We start from the raw sequence: 21,891 nt of genomic DNA on the forward strand, positions 1-21,891 counted from the left end.
ACCTAAGAAGGTACTATAGTTAGGGATGATAAAGGATCTTAGGATAAGGCGCACTCTTTTTCCTGAAAAGGTTTTTTAATGAGGCGCCAAGCCAAGACCTACAAATTACCCGACTTAGAGGGATAAAACTCCCGCATGTATATATTTGCATTTTCTTTTGAATAAAATCTGTTTAGATCTTCTACAAATTCTCAAATCGCGCATTAATCTAAAACATTCATGGTCCGATTATAAAGCTACAGATCGGCAGAAAGTGAAAATCAAATTCACTACACGATCACGATAAAGACAAACAGAGATGAAAACCAAATTCATTAAAAGGTCGACCAAACGAGGATTAAACCCAATTTCTACAAAATCGGCAAAGATGAAAACAGAATAATGCAGGAAGTTATTGAAAGTGATCCATAGAAAGGACCTGACGAGGTCTTAATAAAATGGATTGCTAAAAAATAACTTAAAGACTAGCCGATGTAAAGAAGTCAGACCAGCCGCAATAATCAAAGTTATAAGTAAATCCCTGGAAAGAGGTCTGGCCAGCCCTATAAAAGAGGATTACTATAATTTATAAGGGTTCGACATGATGAAGTCGGCCCAAAACATAAAAGTTGTAAAAGTAATATCTAAAAGAGACCTGCACAAGGTCTAAGAAAGAAGATTCGAAAATAACTTAGAAGGGCCCGACATGATGAAGTCGGCCCAAAACATAAAAGTTATAAAAGTAATCCATGAAAGAGACCTGCACAAGTTCCAAGAAAGAGGATTACAAAAATAACTTAGAAGGGCCCGACATGATGAAGTTGGCCCAAAACATAAAAGTTATAAAAGTAATCCCTGAAAGAGACCTGAACAAGGTCCAAGAAAGAGGATTACAAAAATAACTTAGAAGGGCCCGACACGATGGAGTCGGCCCAAAACACATGGTTACAAAAGTAATCCCTGAAAGAGACCTAAACAAGGTCCAAAAAAGAGGGTTACTAACAACAACTTGGATAAAATCAACATGACGAAAGCGGCCTCTCGAAAACCTTAGCGTTATACAAAGTAATTCCTAATAAAGACCCTAACAAGGTCCGAACAAAACAAATTACTGAAAATAACATCAGGAAAAGGCTCAAAGGAATCAAGCCAATCCAAAGAGGTCAGACAACAAAAGTTCCAACACTCCCAAAACCTAGAAAGGTACCAAGATGAGTGCAGACAGATATGTTACGAAAAACACAAGTTATAATAATAACAAACTCAAAAGGCTACCAAAACTAGCCCCAAGAGCTTGGAAATTACTTAGTTTTTCAAAATAAAGTTGCTAAACAAGCAACTAGGAATGTAGCAAAAGTCAGAACCATCATTTACAAAATATAAAGAGTTCAAAAAGCCCACAAGCCGAGCTATCCACACAAACATCCAAAAAATTCATTAAAGGTCCAAAGGCTTCTCGGCAGCATCAACACGGGGTGAAGGAGTGCGAGTCTGAAGAGGCACAGCATCCACTGTCCCATTATCCCGATTAAGATTTGACAATCAGGTTCCAATTCGAAATGACCAACTTCAGCTGAAGGAACTGAAGAAGTCGGCACCACATAGGCTTTGGTAGCAGGCACAGAGGGAGGTACAACATCATCATCTTCAGGGTCGTCAGGGACAATCTTGCCGTCCTTCACAACATTGTCCAGGCTGAAGAGAGTAAGGTCGACCTCGGGGGCAAGAACCCAAACATGCTCCTTCAGGTTCTCATAAGCAGCATTTAGGCTGCCCACAAGGTGACCCTGGAGTTCGGCATAAGCAGCGCGGGTCGACTCCAACTCCTCTCTGAGACGCATCACTTCCCTGTAGGTCGTGACATAGCTATCCTTGTGCCTCAATGTCGTGTCTTCAGCCAACCTCACAGAAGCCGCCAAGGCAACAGAACTAGCCTTTTCGCCTTCCAACTCCTTCTCCAACTTGGTCACTTTCACTTGGAGCTCCTCCTTCAAACCCTTCATTCTGTCAAACTCCCGGTTAGCCTCCTCCATAAAGGCCTTGGTAGCATGAAGGGGAAGATCTCGGGAAGTTCGGTACATGGCAGCTCCCATATGTGCCATCTTAATGCTGCTCCGAGTAATAAAGTCCAAATGGCGAAGGAGAGAGACATCGTCAGTGGGGATGGTACCATAAGGACCAATCTGCTGATCAACAAACTCAACCGCATCAAAGTCGGGGGCATCAAGATTAAAAGGCTCAGTTGTCTTTTGTTTTTTGTTTGGAGGAGGGCCAGAAGTAGCAACAGAAGCTTGCGGAGGATCAACCAAATGAACCCAGGGAGTAGGGATTACCTTCCTCGCCCTCGGTGAGCTCGGTACGGCCGGCTTCGACTGAACCTGGGACGACCCCTCCCCGGCCGCCTTGGCCGAGACATTTTGAGCTGCAGTAGCCTTCCTTGCCCTTTTAAAGTCCTTCATGGATTTGTTATTTTTAATCATCTCTACAAATAAACATCACAGCGGGAAGCCAAGTTACGAATCAGAAAAGATCTTATAAGAGATAAACTCAACAAAATAAGCAAAACCAAAAGAAGAATTGACAACTACCCAGCTCAGCTCAGAGGAGAGAGGGGTTTGCTAAGAATTTCTTTGTGTCGAGATGGGGAGGCTGCCCCCAGTTTTCTTCCAACACAATCACAAAAGCTTGCTCAGCCTCATCTAACATCTCCCACGTATATTTAGATACCATTACATTCTTTTGCCATTCCAAGGGAAAGGAGGGCTCATCATTCTTATCCGGAAAAAACGGCCGAGCTCCTCCAACAGCTCGGACCCTAAAAAATTTTTTTGAAGTCATGGAAAGATTCATCAAACATGGAGAAAACCTTTTTCCCCTGAGAAGCTCGGAAAGAATCCCAAGCGGCTTTCTTCTTAATCACCCCAGGCTTTGTCAAAACAATGAGATAAAAGAAGAGGGATTGTGAAGCAGGGATACCGAGCTCATGACACAGCAACTGAAAGATTTTTATAAGACCCCAGGAATTAGGGTGAAGTTGGGATGGAGCTACATTATAGGACCATAATAGGTTGGTCTCAAAAGGGGTAAAAGAAAGAGTAATATTCATTTGACTAAAAAAGAAGTCGTATGCATAGAAAAAGGGGCGCTCTCCAGCAATTCGGGTAGAAAAACATACCCTTTCCTCAGAATTTGGAGATACGAGCTCATAGTTCTTCTCATCACTACCATTACCACAAATCCTATGAAATTGCCTAAGTTGCTGACAAAACTTAGAGTCAACCAACGAAACACACAGAAGAACCATAGAATCCACCCAATCAGCCATGCCCTCAAGGACTTGGGAAGATGTCTCAACAATATTTTTACGAGAAGACATGAGGTCAACTAGTCCTACAACAAGAAAAGAAGATTGGATTACTAAAAAATATCTCGGACGAAAGCAAAACAACTCGGCTAACATAATCCAGCGCAGTACAAGCAACAAAAGGAAACCCCAGGAGCCACACCAAAGATCCAGGGACATCCTTTGGAGGCAGTCACAGAACAAGGACTCAGAAAAATCTACAAGCTCACACCTCGATAACGACCCCTTTCAACTAAAACAACACTCTGAATAGAAGGCCACGAGCCACAGGTAAAACCATCAAAATAACTACCCTGCAGACCCACAGTCCCAGTTTAGTTAACAAAACGAAGAAACCAAATAAAAAAATAGCTCAAGAAGAGGTCATCAAAGACACAACCTTTTTCAGAAAAATAAAAAAATATGTTATCTTTTGCAAAATTTATCAACAAAGAAAACTATCAACATTGCGAAAGACATCAAAGGAGCAACCTTTTGAGAAAGCAAGTGGGTTCATGCAGATCGCAAAAGAAGAAAAATAAACGGCACAAACCCTAAGATACAGAAGGTTCATTTCAAAAGCAAGAAACACCCCTACAACAATAAACAAGCAGATGCACGGCAATACAAAAAGGTTCAAACTTTCTAAAGTCAAAAAAGGCACAATGCAAGTGACGAAGAAAGTAAGAAAGAGCCAACCTGGAAAAAGGGAGAAAACTCTAGAGAACGCTGAAAGCAGAAGCGGCAGGGATTAGAGTCACCTCTCGAACAGAAAGCCTCACAGAAGTTGAAAATGGAAGATGGAATCCAGAGTCGCCCTTTCACAGCAAGGAAAGCACTAATGATCGCCAAGAATATGGCACAGAGAAGAAATATGAAAACTGCAAACTTCAGAAAATAGAAAGAGAGAAAGAAAAGGAAAGTTACGGAAAAAATAGAAACTGTTTTTTAAGCGTGAAATTCAAAATAGAGATGCTAAGAGAAATGGGACAATTAAAAACCAATTAATGAGGGTACTAAACCCTCGCATATTCCCAAGGCTATGAGCGCTAATGCAAAAGCGCGCGCTTTTAAGAAAAAGAATAAGAAAACGTTCCATAGTCAAAAAGGAGAACGCTACAAAGATGAAGTCAACAAGATGCTCGAGTTCGGCTTCACCAGAGAAGGATTGAAGTTCTAAAACTAAGACTCGACCTCAAAAAGATCGAAAGACCGAGCTCGAGCAGGGGTAGTGTTCATATCCTTGGTTGAGCTATCCGACCTGGGATGTTTAGCGACAAGGCAACCGACCTCTTCAGGTCAGACTATCAGACCTCTTCTCAAAGAGCTCGGCCAAATTACCAAGAAAGCCCAAATAAAGGGCCCGAATAGAGGAACACGACCTAAATCCAAAGGCAGCCCAAGCCTATAGAGATAAGGGCGGTTCCCTCGAAGATAAGCTGACCTCACCCAAAGATAAGATAAGATAAGATAAGAAAACTAAATTATCTTATCTAAAAAGGTCACTCCACACCTCTATAAATACACTGGAGCACCTAGGTATAACTCAAACTCTGATTCTACTAAAAACCTGCTTAATACCCTTGCTAACTTAAGCATCGGAGTTCCTTGCAGGTACCAACACCCTCCGGTGACAAAGGATCAGCCACAAAGCTAGTCAAACAAGTTGGACACAACAACTTCGGCCACCACCCACCAGCCGGACACGTCAACTCCGACCAGTACAGAAGATCTCGTCCGAGATTGACCTACAGTTTCAGGTAACCATTGGAACAGGAACCTTTTTATAGTTTGTTTGGATGATGTTTTAGCACCGATTTGATTTGTGCTCTTGCCTTTTAAGTAGTTTCTTTTTTCAAGACTTCGTACCTGTTCATGCCTCGGGTCGAGCTGCACGACCCGGCTGATCAAAGTCAAGACGACCGACTTGTTTAAAGATCAGGACTACGCAAATCTAAAGGCAGCCCAAGCCTAGAAAAGATAAGGGCGGTTCCCTTAAAGATAAAGATGACTTCACTCAAAGATAAGATAAGATAACTATCTTATGTCCAGAAAGGTCATTCCACGCTATTATAAATACACTGGAGCACCCATGTATAACTCATGCTCTGATTCTACAAAAAACTTGCTTAATACCTTTGCTAACTTAAGCATCAGAGTCCCTTGCAGGTACCAGCACCCTCCGATGACGAAGGATCAGCACCTCCACCAAGTCCAACAAGTCGGACACAGCGGCTCCAGCCACCGTCATCAAATCGGACACAACAGCTCCGACCAGTACAGAAGATCTCGTCCGGGATTGACCTACAATTTCAGGTAACCCTCGAAACATTGGAGCCATTGTCGGGGACCTGAAAGTCATCCCATCATCATGGTGGACAACCTTGACAACGACCACGACTCTGATCTAGAGAACAGGACGCCACACAAGAACGCGGATGCTACACCAAATGATACTCCTCAACCAAACAAAGATAAGAGTCCGCCAAACGCAGAAATCCTAGAAGCACTTCAGGCTCAACAAGAACGCCTCAAATGACTCGAAAAAGAAGCTGAGCATCAATGAGAAGCCGAGAAGGACCTCAGAAGGGAAACTAGGCGACGTAAAGAGTTGGAAGACAAACTATTACAACTTGAAGCAGATCTAAAAACCAAGACTACTCGATCCAATCACGAAGATAACCCCCGCAAAAACCAAAGACCCATTCACCAAAGAGATTATGAAAGCCAAAGTCCCAAAGGACTTCAAAGCTCCCGACATGACCCCGTACAAAGGCACATCAGATCCAACCTATCATCTCAGTAATTTTTTGAAGCAGAATGTATCTCACCGATGCCTCAGATGCAATTTGATGCAAAGCCTTCCCAACTACCTTAACAAAAACAACAATCAAGTGGTTTGACAGTTTTCCGCCCAGATTCATCGCAAGTTTTGACGACCTAGCCAAGAAATTTCTCGCCAGATTCTCCATCCAGAATGACAAAGCCAAGCACGCCCCAAGCTTGTTAAGGATCAAGCAAGGAGATTGGGAAAGTCTTCACAACTACATGGAAAGATTCAACAAAGCATGTCTGGACATACAAAGTCTGCCAACTGAAGCAGCCATTATGGGTCTCATCAATGGCCTACGAGAGGGACCTTTTAGTCATTCCATATCAAAAAAACATCCCACATCTCTGAATGAAGTACAAGAACGAGCAGAAAAGTACATCAACATGGAGGAAAACTCTCGACTAGGAGAGATCTCAAACTCTGAATCCTTTTACTCCTCCCGAGATAAGGATAAAGAGTCCAAGAAAAAAGAAGATCAACATGGAGAGAAGATTAAGAAATACCACAATTACACCCCTCTCCAGGTGTCTCTCATGGAAGTATTCCTAGAAGTATGCCACACTGAGAATACTGCGAAAGCAAAAACGGAGGAGGAAATCGGATGAAATACTGCGAATACCATCGAATCTATGGACATCCCACCAACGAGTGCTTTGACTTGAAGAATGTCATAGAGAAATTGGTAAGAGAAGGGAGACTAGATCGGCACCTAGCCAGTAAGACAAATGAGCCGAGAAAGAGAAGAAGAGACGAAGAGGTCGAGCTAACAAAACGACCACCTCATACCTTGGAGAGGCATGTTCACATGATACATGGAGGATTTGCAGGAGGAGGAATCTCCAAATCATCTCGCAAAAGACACCTCAAAGAAGTATATCATATCGAGGGAGGAGAAGAAGCACCCGACCTCCCTACTATTACTTTCACTAAAGAGGACACAGCTGGCGTCATCTCGGGACATGACGATCCCATGGTCATCACTATCATGTTGGCCAACGCTAACCTCCACCGGACACTGGTAGACCAAGGAAGTTCGGCTGACATCTTGTTCAAAACCGCCTTCGACAAACTCAGCCTGGAAGAAAAAGAGCTCAGAGCATACCCGAACAGCTTATTCGGATTAGGAGACACTCCAATCCAACTACTTGGACGCATCTCGCTACACACAACCTTTGGAAAGAGAAACCGGTCAAGGACACTCAACATAGACTACATTGTGGTTGACATGAGCTCAGCCTACAATGCCTTAATAGGTCGGACAATGTTAAATCAGCTCGAGGCAGTAGTCTCGACTCCACACCTATGCATGAAAATCCCAACTACAGAAGGGATCCCTACGATAAAAGGAGACCAGAAAGGAGCATGTCGCTGTTACAATGAAAGTCTGAACCTTAGAGGCAAAGGTGAAGAAATTCACACCATCGAACACGGGAGAATTCGAGGTCGGGAAGAACTCCGTCCACAACCTAAAGGCGAGATAAAAAAAGTCCAGATCGGAGATGTCCCAGATAAAATGACCAATATTGGCGCAAACCTAAAGGGAGAAGTAAAAAAGTCCCTCATACAGTTCTTAAAAGATAATGCCGACCTCTTCGCATGAAAGGCCGTAGACATGCCGGGCATAAACCCCAAGCTAATGTGCCACAAGCTGGTAGTATATCCAGGATCTCGGCCAGTACAGCAGAGGCGTAGAAAGCTCGGACCAGAAAGATCCCAAGCTATGGAAGAATAGGTACAAGCTCTACTAGAGGCAGGATTCATCAGAGAAGTCAAGTACCCACTATGGCTAGCCAATGTCGTCTTGGTGAAAAAGTCAAATGGGAAGTGGCGGATGTGCACTGATTACGCCGACCTCAACAAAGCTTGCCCAAAAGATCTTTATCCACTCCCAAGTATCGACACTCTAGTGGACGCCTCCTCCAGATACAAGTAACTCTCAATTATGGACGCTTATTCAGGATACAATCAAATCCCGATGTACCCACCTGATCAAGAAAAAACCTCATTCTTAACACCCAAGGCAAACTACTGCTACGTTGTCATGCCATTCGGACTCAAAAACGCATGAGCTACCTACCAATGGTTAATGAACAAAGTTTGTAGATCACATTGGAAAACTAATGGAGGTATACGTGGACGATATGTTAGTAAAAACATAAAGCGAGGAATCATTACTATCCAACCTCGCCCAAGTGTTCAATACCATAAGAAAGCATGGCATGCGACTTAACCCTGCGAAATGCACCTTCGCAGTAGAAGCTGGCAAATTCTCGGGATTCATGCTCACACAAAGAGGAATCAAAGCAAACCTGGACAAGTGTCAGGCCATACTCGAAATGAAAAGGCCGATCTGTGTCAAAGAAGTGCAACAATTCAACGGGCAACTGGCAGCCTTGTCCAGATTTCTAGCTGGATCAGCCATAAGATCTCTCCCCTTCTATGCTATACTTAGGAAGGGAAAGAAGTTCGAATGGACACCAGAGTGCGAGCTATCTTTCCAGGATTTTAAAAGATTCTTAGGACAATCACCCATTCTTACCCAACCTCGAGAAGGAGAAACACTCATATTATACCTTGCAGTAGGAAGCCGGGTAGTAGCTTCAGCACAAGTCAGAGAGGACAAAGGCGGACAACAACCTATATACTTCATCAGCAAAGCATTACAAGGGTCCGAACTAAACTATCAAAAAATAGAGAAGTTCGCCTACGCTCTCATATTAACCTCTCGACGACTTCGACCATACTTCCAGGCTCACACCATTAAAGTTCGACCCAACCAGCCCATAAAAGGTATTCTACAAAAAAACAGATTTAGCGGGAAGAATCCTACAGTGGGCAGTCAAGTTATCCGAATTCGACCTCCAATATGAAGCTCGGACGGCGATCAAATCACTGTATCTGGCCGACTTCATTGCAGAGTACACTGACACCCCGGAAACCCCTACAAATTGGAATCTTTACGACGGCTCTTCAAATAAAACTGGGAGTGGCGCATGTGTGATAATAAAAAGTAATAAGGGAACCCAAATCGAACTCTCACTAAAGTTCTAGTTCCCTGCTTCCAATAACTAGGCTGAGTATGAGGCACTATTGGCTGGTTTGAAGCTGGCTAAAGAAGTCGGAGCCCAAAAACTTATCATCTTTAGCGATTCACAGGTTGTCACCGCACAAATAGTAGGGACCTACCAAGCCAAAGATCCTGCTATGAAAAAGTACCTGGACAAAACCAGGGAGCAACTCGGGAAATTCCAGGAATATGAGATCCAACATATACCTCGGAGAGAGGAATTTCGACATTCTATACAAGAGAGGAATTTCAACACCTCTACTAAAGTGTGTACCGACCTCTAATACCAAAGAAGTCTTGGAAGAGATACATAGTGGCACCTGTGGAAACCATCTCGGAGCACGAGCCCTTGTTAAAAAAGTAATCCAAGCCGGATTCTTTTGGCCGACTTTGCAAAAAGAAGCCACCGAGTATGTTAAGACGTGTCCATCATGTCAGAAACATGTCAACTTCCATGTCGCCCCACCAAAGGAACTCATCAGCGTAACATCACCTTGGCCATTTGCAAAGTGGGGACTCGACCTTCTCGGGCCCTTCCCCCAAGGGTCGGGACAGGTTAAGTTTCTCATTGTAGGGGTAGATTATTTCACAAAATGGATAGAGGCAGAGCCCCTAGCCAATGCCACTGCCCAAAGAATTCGGAAATTCCTATATAGGAATATTATCACGAGGTTTGGGGTTCCTTACTCCATCACCACAGACAATGGCACCCAATTCACAGATGCAGGCTTTAGAAAGTTGGTAGCCGACCTAAAGATAATGCACCAATTCACATCCGTAGAACACCCATAGACTAACGGACAAGCAGAAGTTGCCAATAAAGTCATACTAGCCGGGTTAAAATGGAGGCTACAGGACGTAAAGGGAGCTTGGGCCGAAGAGCTCCCACAAGTCCTATGGGCATATCGGACAACTCCACACTCCACCACAAAGGAATCACCCTTCCAATTGGCTTATGGAATGGAGACAATGATACCGGTAGAAGTTAAAGAATGATCTCCTAGAACGATTCTCTACAGCGAAGAAGCTAACTCCCAACTTCAAAGGGAAGAGCTCGACCTACTCTCAGAAGTCCGAGAAAGAGCTTGGATCAAAGAAGAAGCACTAAAACGCCGCATGGCCTTAAGATACAATCAAAAGGTAGTGCAGCGAAGCTTCGCCAAAAATAACCTCATCCTAATCCGAAATGATATCAGAACAAGTCGACCCGGAGAGGGAAAGCTAGCAGCTAATTGGAAAGGACCCTAACGAATCACAGAGGTACTGAGAAAAGGTTTCTACAAGGTGTCCGAACTCGAGGGCCGAGAGCTACCAAGATCATGGCAAGCCTGCAACCTAATAAGGTATTATAGTTAAAAGGTAATAAAAGATCTTAGGACAAAGGTGCACTCTTTTTCCTAAAAAAGGTTTTTTAATGAGGCACCAAGCCAAGATCTACAAAATTACCTAACTTAAGAAGGGTGAACACCCACATGTATATATTTGCCTATTTTCTACTTTGAATAAAATTTTTTCAGATTTTCTACAAAATTCTCTTTATCAAGACGCATTAATCTGAAAATGCAAAAATTCATCACCCGATTATAAAGCTACAGATCGGCAAAAGTGAAAACCAAATTCACTGCCCGACGCGGTCGACAAAGAATGAAAACCAAATTCATCAAAGATCGACTAAACGAGGATCAAACTCTACAAAATCGGCAAGATAAAAAGCGATAAAAATAGAATAATGCAAGAAGTTATAAAAAGCGATCCATGAATAGAGGCCTGACGAGGTGTGAAACAAAAATGGATTGCTAGAAATAACTTGGAATGGATCGACGCAAAAGAAGTCGGACCAGATTAAAGCGACGAAAAGTTATAAAAAGTAATCCCTAAAAAGAGGCCTGGCCAGCCCTAAAAAGCGGATTACTAGAAATAATTTCCAAAGGAACCGACATGAAGAAGTCAGACCAAAGCTACAAAGTTATAAAAAGTAATCCATAAAAAGAGACCAGACAAGGTCCAAAAAATGGATTACTAGAAATAACTTCCAAAAGAACCGACATGAAGAAGTCGGACCAAAGCTACAAAGTTATAAAAAGTAATCCATAAAAAAAGACCGGACAAGGTCTAAAAAAATGGATTACTAGAAATAAATTAGAAGGGACCGATATGACGAAGTAGGCCCGACAAAGCTACAAAAAGTTATAAAAAGTAATCCATAAATAAAAAGAGACCTGGCAAGGTCCAAATAAAATGGATTACTAAAAATAACTTGGAGCGGACCGACATGAAGAAGTCAGCCCAAGTCGACCAAAAGTGACAGAGTTATAAAAAGTAAACCCAAGGGATTACTAGAAATAACTCAAGAAAAGATCAACTAAGAAAATCAACTAACAGAAGGTGTGCATCAAAAGGGAGACAACTCGACCCGAAAGACCACGACCTTGCCAAAATCAATTTACAAACTATTCAATCAAAGAATACTCAAATAAAGAACTAGCCTTAAAAAGGACACTTCAACTAAGGCAGGAAATAAACAAAGCACAAAGGAAATCAAAAGAGGTCGGACAACAAGACTCCAACACTCTGAAGATTCCTGGAAAGTGCTAAAGAAAGATACAGGCAAGCGTATCACAAAGAAATAAAGTTGTTACAATAAAACAGACTCAAGAGGCCACTTAGAAGTCGACCACAAGAAGCTGAAGAAAATACTTTGTTTTTCTAAATAAAGTTGCTAAAAGAAAAGCAACTAAAAGTGTCCAGAGTCAGAATAGACCAAGCAGTCACAAAATAGTTGTTTAAAAGACCCACAAGTCGGGCCATCACAGATATGAAATCAAATCAGAAACTATAAAGGATGCGAAGATTCCTCAGTGGCGGCATCTCGGGGCGAAGGAGGACGGGTCGCAAGCGGGACAGCAGCAATGGTTACATCTGGCTGGTTCAGGACCTGAACATCCGGGCCCAACTCGGGATGGCCAACCTCAGTAGTAGGAGCCGAAGAAACCGGGGCAGCAGGAACTTTGGCAGATAGCACAGGAAGTGAATCTACGTCTACATCATCATCTGAGCTGTCAGGGACAATCTTCCCATCTACTACAATGTTGTCCAAACTGAATAAAGTCAGGTCAAGCTCGGGAACAAGAACTCGGACCTGAGACTTCAGATTCTCATAAGCAGTAGTCGCACTGCTCATAAGATAACCCTGGAGCTCGGCATAGTCAAACCAAGCAGATTCCAAACTCTCCCGGAACTCTACCATCTCCCTATAAGTCCGGACATAGCTATCCTTGTGCTTCTAGGCCATCTCCTCAGACAGATCCGCCAGAGCCTTAGCCGCTGTAGCCCGAGCCTTCTCAGCCTCCAACTCTTTCTCCAGCTTCGCCACTTTTTTCTCGAGCTCCTCCTTCAACCCTTTGATCCTATCATACTCTGACTTGGCCTCCTCCATGAAAGCCTTGGTGGCATGAACAGGAACATCTTGAGCAGTCCTAAACAAAGCTGGTCCCATATGTGCCATCTTGATACTGCTTCGCGTAATGAAATCCAAATGTTGAAGAATGGACACATCATTCAAAGGCACAATACCATAGGGAGCAATTTGCTGATCGAAAAACCCCACAGCATCAAAATCAGGGGCATCCAAATTAAAGGGCTCAGCAGTTCTTTGCTTCTTGGGAGAAGGACCGGCAGCAGATGGGGAGGCAGCACTGCAGGTCTGTAGAGGAGGAACGGATGAGGTCAGCCGGACATTAGGAGTCGGAATGAGTTTCTTGGGTCCTGAAGCGTCTGAGGTCAACCTCTTCAAGGAAGCCTTAGACGACCCCTCCCCAGGAACCTTGGCCGAGATGTTTAGGGCCACAGTTGCCTTCTTCGCCTTTTTATAGGCCTTCATGGAATCATTGTTTTTAACCATCTCTGAAAATACACAGCAAGAAACCAAGTTATAAATTGGAAAGAAAAGCAATAAATGCGACAAAGCAAACATACACAACAAGATACAAAGGAAGTCGGCCACTACCCAGCTCAGCTCGTAGAAGTGAGGGATCTCCTAGAAATTTCTTGGTATCAAGATGAGGAGGCTGGCCCAGTTCTCGTCCAACACAATCACAAAGGCTTGCTCAACCTCATCCAACATCTCCCAAGAATACCTAGATACCACTACATTCTGTTACCACTCTAAAGGAAAGGCGGGCTCATTATTCTCATCTAGAAAAAAGGGACGAGCTCCTTCGACAGCTCGAACCTTGAAAAAATAGTTCTTAAAATCACGGAAGGATTCATCATACATGAAAAAGACCTTTTTCCCTTGGGAAGCTCGGAAAGAGACCCAGGCGGCCTTCTTCTTAACAACACCAGGCTTTGTCAAAACAAAAAGACAAAAGAAGAGGGTTTGGGAAGGCTGGACACCTAATTCACAGCACAACAATTGAAAAATCTTTATAAAACCCCAAGAATTGGGGTGGAGTTGGGACGGAGTTACGTTACAAGACCATAAAAGGTTGGTCTCGAAACGAGTGAAAGGAAGTGTGATATTCATTTGACTAAAAAAGAAGTCGTACACATAGAAAAAGGGACGGTCTTGATGCCAGGGCATCTAGGCCAGTTTCACTGACCTTTTCTTTATTATTTTAGGGTAGTTTCATGCATTTTCTTAGTGAATAAGGCAAGTTTTGGATGAAAATACACTTACACCTTGATTCAAGCAACTATTGTGAATTTCATATGATTTCATGAGGATTTTGCAAGAATTGCATGATAAATTGATGATGCATAATCTCATGACTTTGGCTAGAGCTTTGATGCACTTTATTTGCTTGATTTCAGGGCAAAGGAAGCAAGGAAGAACCACGTTAGTACTCACGTTAATCTAGTTAACGTGAACACTAACGTGGAATGGTAAATAGCTTGCAACGTTAATGAGAAAAATGATCACCAATAACGCCTGCGAAGCCATCAATAGCTCACGTTACTTACCACGTTAACTAAGTTAACGTGGTAGTTAACGTGGAGACAAAAGAGAACTCCAACGTTAGGGGAAAATGTGAACACCAATAACGTTCTGCTCCAACGTTAGGGGTAAAAGTGAACACCACTAACGTTCCAAAACTTGGCAATGAGCCACGTTAAGAGTCACGTTAACTTAGTTAACGTGAACTATAACGTGGAAGAGAAGAACAATGCCAACGTTAGTGACACTCATCTTTGTCACTAACGTTGGATTAACTAGCATTGCCTACGTTAGTGGTCACGTTAAGACCACTAACGTGAGAGTTAACGTGGAGTTGAGGATTGATGAGCCAACGTTAGTGACACTCACTTTTGTCACTAACGTTGGAAGATAGCATTCTCTACTACGTTAAGAGTCACGTTAACTTAGTTAAGAGTAGGGGCATTTGGAGCGTTAGTGATAAAGGTAAGTGTCACTAACGCTCTCGAAGGTGAAGCATACCCACGTTAAGAGCCACGTTAGTTACACTAACATGAACTCTAACGTAGGGACAAAAGGCACATAGCAACGTTATTGGGAAAGGTGAGTCCCAATAACGCTTGTGAAAGGGGTATAAGCCAACGTTATTGGGAAAAGTGAGTCCCAATAACGTTAGCAAAGATTTAGAAGGCAACGTTAGTGGTCACGTCAGTGCCACTAACGTTGAAGTTAACGTGAGGTATTTGAGGGGGGAACGTTAGTGGAAAAAGTGATTGCCACTAACGTTCTCGAACACACAATGTCACTTAACGTTAATCTCACTAACGCCCATGCCTAATTCATACTTCTTTGCAAGCTGGGTCCACTAAAAATTAAAACTGCTTCAACTCAAGATCCAGAGCCCACATCCATGACTTGAAGAACTCACTAGAAGATCAAGAGGAGTAGTATATATAGGAGTAGTTTTGAACTATAGAGAAGCTTGGCACTTGGGAGAACTACCTCTGTATATTTACTTTTCTACACTTTTAGCATGGATTCTTCTTTTCTGCCATTTTTTATTTCTAGAGCTATAAACAACTAAACCCCTTTCATTGGGTTAGGGAGCTCTGTTGTAATTTGATGGATCAATTATAGTTTTTATTCTTCTTCTTCTTTCTTTTCTCTTGATCTTACTAGAAAGCTTTTGATCTTCATCTAATTGGATTGTTATCTTGGGAAAGAAACTCTCCATAATTGGATCTCCTCTGAGCCTTCGAAAAGGGATGAGGAGATCATGCTAGAAATGCTTTCTCATGTTGGACCAAATTGGGGTTTGGGCGGATATAGTGACATGTAATCCTCCCAACACTTTGATTTCAAAATACATATGGTATAATCAGTGACCACACTTCATCTCTTTCCATGAGCAATTAAATCAAGGAATTGGGCAATTGTTCAAGCTTAGAGAGATTGGATTGCCAAGGAATTGGGATCCAATCACTTAAGATTGCCACGGAGATCAATGAATGCATTGATTGAGGAAGAGATGAGAATGAACTTGATCCGGAGAATGCAACATCTCCTGAACCCAATGATTTTTCCATTTCTGATCTTACCCATTCTCTTTACTTTCTGTTATTTATTTTCATGCTCATTGCCCCAAATCCCCATTTAAGATTCTGCACTTTATTTTCTGTTATTTACTTTCCTGCCATTTAATTTTCTGCAATTCTCAACTACATCCTGTTTAGCTCAACTAGCATAATCTTTCAATTAAAATTGCTTGACCAATCAATCCTTGTGGGATTCGACCTCACTCTATTGTGAGTTTTTACTTGACGACAATTCGGTATACTTGCTGAAGGAAAATTTGTTGAGAGACAAGTTTTCTAATCCAATCCAATCTAATCTTTGCCTTTACTCTGTGATAACTGTTCTTATTAGGAATTTACCTTAGAAGTTATATAGTAGTAGTAGTAATTAGTATCTCTATTTTAATTTTAATTCCAATTAAGTTATAATTTATTTTTCTCATCATCATCAAACATGAATAAAATAGTAGATTTTTAGAATAAAGAGGCAATATTTTTCGAGTTCTTAATAAGGAAAATTCTAATTATTTATATGTGGTGGCAATACTTTTTGTCTTCTGAATGAATGCTGAACAGTGCATATTTTTTATCTTGTTGTTTATGAATGTTAAAATTGTTGGCTCTTGAAAGAATGATGAAAAAGAGAAATGTTATTGATGATCTGAAAAATAAAAAAAAATTGATTCTTGAAGCAAGAAAAAGCAGTGAAAAAGCAAAAGCTTGTGCGAAAAAAAAAAGAAAGAAAAAAGAAAAAGCAAGCAAAAAAAGCCAATAGCCTTTAAAACCAAAAGGCAAGGGTAAAAAGGATCCAAGGCTTTGAGCATCAATGGATAGGAGGACCCAAGGAAATAAAATCCAGGCCTAAGCGGCTAAACCAAGCTGTCCCTAACCATGTGCTTGTGGCATGTAGGTCCAAGTGAAGAACTTGAGACTGAGTGGTTAAAGTCGTGATCCAAAGCAAAAAGAGTGTGCTTAAGAGCTCTGGACACCTCCAATTGGGGACTTTAGCAAAGCTAAGTCACAATCTGAAAAGGTTCACCCAGTTTTGTGTCTATGGCATTTATGTATCTGGTGGTAATACTGGAAAACAAAGTGCTTAGGGCCACGGCCAAGACTCATAAAAGTAGCTGTGTTCAAGAATCAACATGCTAAACTAGGAGAATCAATAACACTATCTGAACTCTGAGTTCCTATGGATGTCAACCATTCTGAATTTCAAAGGATAAAGTGAGATGCCAAAACTGTTTGGAGGCAAAAAGCTACTAGCCCCACTCATCTAATTAGAATCTGGGCTTCACTTAAAACTCTGAGATATTATTGCTTCTTAATTTCTTTTTATCCAATTTTATTTGTCTAGTTGCTTGGAGACAAGCAACAGTTTAAGTTTGGTGTTGTGATGAACGGATATTTTATACGCTTTTTGGGGGTAATTTCATGTAGATTTTAGTATGTTTTAATTAGTTTTTAGTAGAATATTATTAGTTTTTAGGCAAAAATCATATTTCTGGACTTTACTATGAGTTTGTGTATTTTTCTGGCTGAAATTGAGGGAGCTGAGCAAAAATCTGACTTAGGCTGAAAAAGGACTGCTGATGCTGTTGGATCCTAACCTCCCTGCACTCGGAATGAATTTTCTGGAGCTACAAGAGTCCAATTGGCGCGCTCTTAATTGGGCTGGAAAGTAGACATCCAGGGATTTCCAGGAATATATAATAGTCTATACTTTGCGTGAAGATAGACGACGTAAACTGGCGTTCAACGCCAGTTTCATGCTGCTGTCTGGCGTCCAGCGCCAGAAACAGGTTACAAGTTGGAGTTCAACGCCCAAAACACGTTACAACCTGGCGTTCAACTCCAAAAACAGCCCAAGCACGTGAGAAGCTTTAGTCTCAGCCCTAGTACACACCAAGTGGGCCTCAGAAGTGGATTTCTGCACCAATTATCTTAGTTTACTTATTTTCTGTAAACCTAGGCTACTAGTTTACTATTTAAACAACTTTTAGAGGATTACTTTGTACCTCATGACATTTTCAGATCTGAATTACATACTCTTTGACGGCATGAGTCTCTAAACTCCATTGTTGGGGGTGAGGAGCTCTGCAGCGTCTCGATGAATTAATGCAATTACTTTTGTTTTCCATTCAAACACGCTTGTTCTTATCTAAGATGTTCATTCGCGCTTAATTATGGAGAAGGTGATGATCCGTGACACTCATCACCTTCCTCAATCCATGAACGTGTGCCTGACAACCACCTCCGTTCTACATCAGATTGAATGAGCTTCTCTTAGATTCCTTAATCAGAATCTTCGTGGTATAAGCTGGATTGATTGAGGCATTCATGAGAATCCAGAAAGTTTAAAACTTGTCTGTGGTATTCCGAGTAGGATTCTGGGATTGGATGACTGTGACGAGCTTCAAACTCCTGAAGGCTGGGCGTTAGTGACAGATGCAAAAGAATCATTGGATTCTATTCCAACCTGATTGAGAACCGACAGATGATTAGCTGTGCTGTGACAGAGCATTTGGACCGTTTTCACTGAGAGGATGGGAAGTAGCCATTGACAACGGTGACACCCTACATAGAGCTTGCCATGGAAGGAACCTTGCGTGTGGGAAGAGGATTATAAGAGAAAAACTGAAATAAAGCAGACGAAGCATCTCCAAAACTCCAATATATTCTCCATTACTGCACAACAAGTAATTATTTCACGCTCCTTTATTTTTCTAATAATTCAAACTGATAATTATAATTGACATCCTGACTAAGAATAATAAAATAAACATAGCTCGTTTCAACAAAATAATCTCCGTGGGATCCACCCTTACTCACGTAAGGTATTACTTGGACGACCCAGTGCACTTACTGGTTAGTTGTGCGGATTGCAAAAGTGTGATTACAATTTCGTGCACCACTAACCCACTAACTATTTGATAATTTGCATCACTCACACTAACAATTACTCTAACAAGAATAGTCTCTTTATTTTATCTCTTGCTGTGTGTTTTGTTAGTTGTATGATAGGGAGAAGAGAGAGAGCTTCAACTTCCTTCGATTCAGAACCTGAAAGGACCCTCTGGAGACTAAGGAAGGAAGCAATAGGGAAAGGAATTGTTGGTGCTAAGGAAGAGGAAGAGTACTTTGAACCCAACATGGAAGAGAATTCGGAAAACAATCATAAAGAAGAAGCTCACAACCATGCTAGAGAAGGCCCTGCAAACCGTGCTGGGCAAGAAAGGAGAGTTCTAGGCTCCTACATCAATCCAAATCTAGGAAGTTTCCACATTCCTTGTGCTATAGGCGAAACAAAGATTGACAAAGGGCTTTGTAACTTGGGAGCAAGCATCAACTTAATGCCCCTCTCCCTCATGAAGAAGCTCCAAATCAATGAACTAACTCCTACTGATGTAATTATCAGATTGGCTGACAAAACTCAAAAACAGGCAATAGGAGTAGTTGAAAATGTGCTGGTGAAGGTTGGAAGCTACTATCTTCCCACAGACTTTGTTGTCTTAGAAATGGATGAGAATCCTATTTACCCCATCATTCTGGGAAGGCCATTCCTAGCCACAGCTAGAGCACTCATAAATGTAGAGCGAGGAGAGTTAGTGCTGAGAATACATGACGAGCAGCTCACTTTCAATGTTTTCAACCTCTCATAAGAAGCAGATCGTGATGACAATGAGCTGATGGAGGAGCCAAATAAGGAAGCACAAGCACTACACATAAGGACTCCTATGGTCAACAACCAATGTAATCAGAAGGAGAAACAGCCAAGTGTAATCCAAAAGGAACCAGACCCACCAGAATCACATGAAATAGACAACAAAACCATCCTCAGAAAGGAAACCACAAAGAACAAGTTGGCATCAACGGACACAAGAAAAAAAGTCCCAAGGGGATGGAAAAATAAGAAAATTCCTACAGAAGATTTCTCGCCAGGTGATGAAGTAGTCTCTACATACTTTCCATCTATACCACCTCACCTCCCCACTATTCCATCTCAGCTGCCTCCAGTGTACACCATAAACAAAATCTTGTCCTTAGAGCATATGGAGCTTATCAACAAAGCCAATGGACATAGGTTCACTGTAAGAGGAGAAGACTTCAAGCACTATCAGCCACCTTGACAAGGATCAACCGTCAAGCTAATGACGTTAAAGAAGCGCTTCATAGGTGGCAACCCATGATTCTTATCCCCTCTTTTAAATTCTTTAGTGTTTGTTAATAAAGTAAGATCATGAATTTCAAAACAACTTTGACAAACATTTAACATAACTCTTATATGCAACATATAGTGAACAACAAGTTTGGTGTTCAAGGCACATCAAGATGGCATGAACACAACTTATGTCATTTTGGGCTAAGAGTCTTGATTAAACCCTTAAACACCACATGATTACAAACTAAGTTTGGTGTCACCAATGTGCATATATGAGCATTAAAGAAGTCAGTTATTTTGTCTTCATGAAGATCATAGCGATAGTGAAAAAAATAAATAAATTATATATATATATATATATATATATATATATATATATATATATATAGCTAGTTCATATTTTAAATCTTCCCACCAAAATTTCACTTAACTTTTTGTATTCCTTTTGTCTTATATAGGAAATGAAAAGAGGGGATTGGAGTAGATTGATGGAACAACCAATGGAAGGAGGTTCAGCCACTTCAGTTAAGGGGGTTATACACTTGTCTTCAAGGAGACCCCCTTGAAAAATGTTGTCATGAAAGGATGAGAAAGGATCATCTTGGAAACCGAAGCAATCAGTTCATAAATATGATGATCCTTGTGATCACCTTGTACCAAACCCCAACCGTCCACTATCAAAGCCGTGCCATTGATCTACACCATTCAACTATCACCACCGGCCTATATAAGGAACCATCACCATTCTAGCCCTTCTCAAATATTCATCCAACTCACCTCTCTTCCTTCTCCCAAAACACATTCCTCTAAGACACATTCTACCTCAAACCAACCGAACTCTATCTTCAAACTCATAGCCTTCACCATCTTCGCAAACCAATTCTCACTTATGGCATCATCAAGCTCCAAGAGGAAAAAGGGGAAGGAACCAATGGAGAGCATTCCCTTCGATGGAAGGAGATTCAAAACGGCCTTCCATGAGCTCGAGTTTGAATGAATAAAGAACAAAAAGATACTGCCTGAGTTGACATTCCAGTTCAACGAAGATGAATGTCCATAAATTCGAGAGAAGATTGAGCAAAGAGGTTGGCAAAACCTCATCCCGGAAGCCAAGGGATGGTTTGAGCTTGTGAGACGATCTATCCTCCCAGCTGCAAACAATTCTGAGGTCAACATCACTAGAGCCACTATGGTACATTGCTTAATAAAGGGTGGAGGCATCAATGCACGAAATCATAGCTGAGGGAATTCAAGAGTCAGCAGAGAAGAGTGATTCGAGTGCTTGACTTTGGTACCCCAGCACCATCTTTAGATTATGCATGAAAGCCAAGGTAGTCTTCGAGGACAGTAATCCAGTTTGGTTAAGTCTTGGGAGGTCACTTACATTTCAACGCATAATGCATGTAACACCAGCTCAACAGTAGAAAAGACCCCATCTAAGGAAGAGGACATCAGGAGAAGAACCAGAAGAAGAACCTTTCCAAGAAGAACCCCAACCAACAGAATATCATCAAGAAGGGTATTATGACCCAACCAACATAAATTTGGGCCACATTCGAGGAGCCATTGACGATTTATCAAGAATATACATGGAAGGACAAGAACAACATTTGCAATTTCAATCTCATAGAATGAATCGTCAAGAGGAAATGCTATCAAATTTTATGAATCAACAAAGGGAGTGGCAGAAACAGCTAATGGAGCAACAACAAGAGCACTACTCTTAGCTCACTCAAGCCATCAATCAAGTGTCTGAAAGGCAAGAAAACAAAGATAAACGCCTCCAGGAACTCAACCAATGCCAGATGGCTCAGATGAAAGCATTCAACGAATTCAGTGTACTCAATGAAGGAAGGCAACTGCATCAAGAAGAATTCAGCATAAACACTCAGGAAAAGTTAAACTATATGACTGGGCATATGCATAACTTGCACCCTGCCATCCTAAGTTATGAGGTAGTTCGCAAGGACTTAACAATGCAAGAAGAGGGAAAGGTGAAACAGCAAAAGGAAGCGTTA

Source organism: Arachis stenosperma, chromosome 5 (assembly GCF_014773155.1).
Source record: "Arachis stenosperma cultivar V10309 chromosome 5, arast.V10309.gnm1.PFL2, whole genome shotgun sequence".
Classification (NCBI taxonomy): domain Eukaryota; kingdom Viridiplantae; phylum Streptophyta; class Magnoliopsida; order Fabales; family Fabaceae; genus Arachis; species Arachis stenosperma.